Here is a 4,664-nt window from a genome sequence, read left to right as displayed (position 1 = left end):
GAAGCTCGGAAGCTAGGAAGCTCGGAAGCTAGGAAGCTCGGGAGCTCGGAAGCTCGGAAGCTAGGAAGCTCGGAAGCTCGGAAGCTCGGAAGCTCGGAAGCTCGGAAGCTCGGAAGCTAGGAAGCTCGGAAGCTCGAGAGCTCGGAAGCTCGGAAGCTCGGAAGCTCGGAAGCTGAAGTAGGAACTCGAGCTCGGAAGCTAGGAAGCTCGGAAGCTCGAAGCTCAGGAAGCTCGGAAGCTCGGAAGCTCGGAAGCTAGGAAGCTCGGAAGCTCGGGAGCTCGGAAGCTCGGAAGCTCGGAAGCTAGGAAGCTCGGAAGCTCGGAAGCTCAGAAGCTCGGAAGCTAGGAAGCTCGGGAGCTCGGAAGCTCGGAAGCTAGGAAGCTCGGAAGCTCGGAAGCTCAGAAGCTAGGAAGCTCGGAAGCTCGGGAGCTCGGAAGCTCGGAAGCTAGGAAGCTCGGAAGCTCGAAAGCTCGGAAGCTAGGAAGCTCGGAAGCTCGGGAGCTCGGAAGCTCGGAAGCTCGGAAGCTCAGAAGCTCGGAAGCTCGGAAGCTCGGAAGCTAGGAAGCTCAGAAGCTCGGGAGCTCGGAAGCTCGGAAACTAGGAAGCTCGGAAGCTCGGAAGCTAGGAAGCTTAGAAGCTCGGTAGCTCGGAAGCTCGGAAGCTCGGAAGCTAGGAAACTCGGAAGCTCGGAAGCTCGGAAGCTCGGAAGCTCGGAAGCTCGGAAGCTAGGAAGCTCAGAAGCTCGGAAGCTTGGAAGCTCGGAAGCTCAGAAGCTCGGAAGCTTGGAAGCTCGGAAGCTCGGAAGCTAGGAAGCTCGGAAGCTCGGGAGCTCGGAAGCTCGGAAGCTCGGAAGCTAGGAAGCTCGGAAGCTCGGAAGCTAGGAAGCTCGGAAGCTCGGAAGCTCGGAAGCTCGGAAGCTCGGAAGCTCGGAAGCTCGGAAGCTCGGAAGCTCGGAAACTCGGAAGCTAGGAAGCTCGGAAGCTAGGAAGCTCGGAAGCTAGGAAGCTCGGAAGCTAGGAAGCTCGGAAGCTCGGAAGCTCGGAAGCTAGGAAGCTCAGAAGCTCGGAAGCTCGGAAGCTAGGAAGCTCGGAAGCTCGGAAGCTCGGAAGCTCAGAAGCTCGGAAGCTAGGAAGCTCGGAAGCTCGGGAGCTCGGAAGCTCGGAAGCTAGGAAGCTCGGAAGCTCGGAAGCTCGGAAGCTCAGAAGCTAGGAAGCTCGGAAGCTCGGGAGCTCGGAAGCTCGGAAGCTCGGGAGCTCGAAAGCTCGGAAGCTCGGAAGCTAGGAAGCTCGGAAGCTAGGAAGCTCGGAAGCTAGGAAGCTCGGAAGCTCGAAAGCTCGGAAGCTCGGAAGCTCGGAAGCTCGGAAGCTCGGAAGCTCGGGAGCTCGGAAGCTCGGAAGCTAGGAAGCTCGGAAACTCGGAAGCTCGGAAGCTAGGAAGCTCAGAAGCTCGGTAGCTCGGAAGCTCGGAAGCTCGGAAGCTAGGAAGCTCGGAAGCTCGGAAGCTCGGAAGCTCGGAAGCTCGGAAGCTCGGAAGCTCGGAAGCTCGGAAGCTCGGAAGCTCGGAAGCTCGGAAGCTAGGAAGCTCAGAAGCTCAGAAGCTCAGAAGCTCGGAAGCTCGGAAGCTAGGAAGCTCGGAAGCTCGGGAGCTCGGAAGCTAGGAAGGTTTTTGCACCTCAACTGAGGGTAGAGAATTCAATGGGTAAAAGTTGTAACTTTCCCACAGACGGCGCCAAACTGTTGATGCTTAAAAATGGTGAAGTAGTCAACGTCGAGTCATACCACGTAGGCCCGTTGACCCGCCACTGAGAGGATGACACGTCGAAGTGGGGCATGAACGGGTAGCTGGGTCCGACTGGTGAATAATGAGAGAGAATGATATCCAAAGCACCCTGCGCAAGTACACAAAAGTGAGCGGGAAGGGCACCGGTGTGGTGCCGGCCAAAGCTCCTCCGACGCTCAAGTCAGTGTTCAGAGAGATCTGAGAGCAGAGTGAGTGAATAGTATAATAATGATTTCAGTTGTCCTTTTGTGACAAGAAGGTACCTCTTTTATAGTACCTTTGGAAGAGTGTCAACCAATCCGGTGATGACACGTGTCTCTTGTAATGATTCGCATTGTAGGAGCGCCACGTGTCACCTGTCTCGTGGGTCCGAATGAGTCGACACGGGTCGGGGCCTAGGAGGCTGAAGCTTAGGAGGCCAGAGCCTATGAGGCCGGAGCCTGGGAGGCCGGAGCCTAGAGGGCCGGAGCCTAAGAGGTTAGGGGCTAGGAGCCCAAGAGCCTAGGAAGGGCTTAGTCTTTGGGCCTAGGCCCAAACGACATGATGTTAAGCCTTATGTGACTTGTCGTTATGCCGAGATGATTAGTCATACGAACAACAAGACAATTAGGTTATCGTCTCTGTTCAGTGTTCACTGTTGCTACATTCACACTCATCACTCGTGTATATATATATATATATATATGGAACTTTCCACGTATTCTTAAAGATATGATTCCTGGTTTGATGGTGAGAGGTCGGTTCCACGCTTGTCTTCTTTATCTTCAAGGCGGCACAAAGCTATAACTCAACAGCAGCGAAGCAAATGAAAAGATAAGGCATATGATACGTACATCAATCACAGACCATAATGTACCAAGACACTACAAACTACAAAGGGCATGCCCCGAGGGATATATATTGTACACCATTTATATACATGAACCCACTTAATTTCCTTTAATTTTTTTCCTTGGACCTGAATCTTCTTTCTTTCTTTTTCATTTTCCTTTCCTTTTTATGTGTAGTAGACTAGTAGGTAGGCAATAGTTTTATGTGAATAGGTTGCTCGAGTAATATTACATGAAACACATTGTAGTTGTCATTACCACACTGAAGATCATTAATAGAGATGAGATTCATTTATAATATATAGTTGATCATCTTATTCCTAGCTATCAAAGCTTTAAGTGAATATTGGCGATTTTTGATCATTCATTGCAAAAGAAATTGTCCATTAATTTACATTATTGTTGAGAATAAATCCCACAACAGATGAGTTAAGTTTAAGAATGTGACCTATAATATAATTAAATTTAAATAATTTAATTGTTATCGTTCTTTTATAGAGACTTGGGTAAATTACGTTTTTGCACCTTGTTATGCAAAAGAATATATAGCTGTTCACCAACAAACAAGAATATGCAATATATGTTGAGTGGGTGCCCAACTTGGCACCCAATATCGTTCTTTGCTCTGTCCCATAGCGAAGACATATTTCTCTGGGACTTGCATTTCTAGGATCAATTGTTTGAGGGATTTGATTTCCACAGGCTAAACAATTTATATAGAGAGTAAGAAAACATAAGTCTTTTTGAAGCTACAACAATAAAAAATTTCAAATTGGTACATGCCCCGGCCAGCTCCTATGTCTAATATGAAAAGTACTCCTGCCACAAGTACTACTACATATATACATTGGATATTTAGCAATTTGGCTAAATACAGTTTTTTATTTCTTTTTTATGTTTAAAGTTTGGCTCAAATATAAATTAATCTCCTTCAATTATTAATTGATCAGCAATGTGACCTAATATTCTTGTGTCCACCTTAATCATAGATTCGTTCCTATTAATTTATTAAAATCTGTTAATATAAGGCGTACTAAAAGTATTTAACTGCTTAGTTATAGGTAAGTACATATATATATATATATATATATAAGAATGTTAGCATAAATTGATATATAGCACATGCTAATATGCGATACAAAACGAATTTCCGATGGCTTCAACATATGTTCATTTTTTTTTATTCATATTGTTTGTAATAACTTAAGGAATTGAACCTTCAAGTTAATTTCTTTTGATTATCAGAATAGCTTTCAAACCATGACATGATTATCAATATAGCTTTCAAACTTTCAAATCATATAATGTGACTCTCAAGGTCTGTTACATTGCATCGTGTGGTACTCAATGTCAAATCGATCTGTTAGAGTTTGTTGTTTGATCGCGTGCATTGGACATGACCATCTTTATAAGGGCATTTTAGTAAATAAAAATCTCTCTCAACCCTTTCTCCTCTCTGCCATTCTCTTTCTCCCTTCTCTTCACTCTCCTCCCACATCCTCTCTGCCCCTTTTTCTCTATGCTTTTCTCATTTTTCCCTTCTCCACTTTCTTCCCGATCATTAATGTGGCCAGAAAATTTGAAAACCACATTGATGATCATGTTATAATTCAGACTCATTCTTTTTAAAAAGCCTTTAGATATAGTCACTTGATAGTTTAAAGGTAGAACAAAAGAAGTATTTATAGAAAGAGTGTTTTTATGTATTAATATTGTATGAATTATCTACCATATTAATTAACAAGACGGATTTGGATATACATATACGATCTACTATATTTTGTTTTTATCAATTTTACTCATATATTACAAATTTAATGATTATGAATCCATAAATATGACTCAACATACTTTCAAAAAGTATAGAAAAAATAAAAGATCCGGACCCACGATTCCACCCTAAGTTTTTTTCTTTATATTTCATACGCGTGTGTTACTGGAGTTTGATCTGATCTCTTTCATATTAGACAGTTGATTTGATTTATAAGAAATAGCAAATAGCATGCATGAATACGAAAAAGAAAAGAAAAGGTTGCTTCTTTTTTTTGGATGAA

The sequence above is a fragment of the Dryas octopetala genome, chromosome 6 (assembly GCF_963921425.1).
Source record: "Dryas octopetala chromosome 6, drDryOcto1.1, whole genome shotgun sequence".
In the NCBI taxonomy this organism is placed as follows: domain Eukaryota; kingdom Viridiplantae; phylum Streptophyta; class Magnoliopsida; order Rosales; family Rosaceae; genus Dryas; species Dryas octopetala.
The sequence above is the reverse complement of the archived record's forward strand: the minus strand, read 5'-3'. Positions refer to the sequence as shown.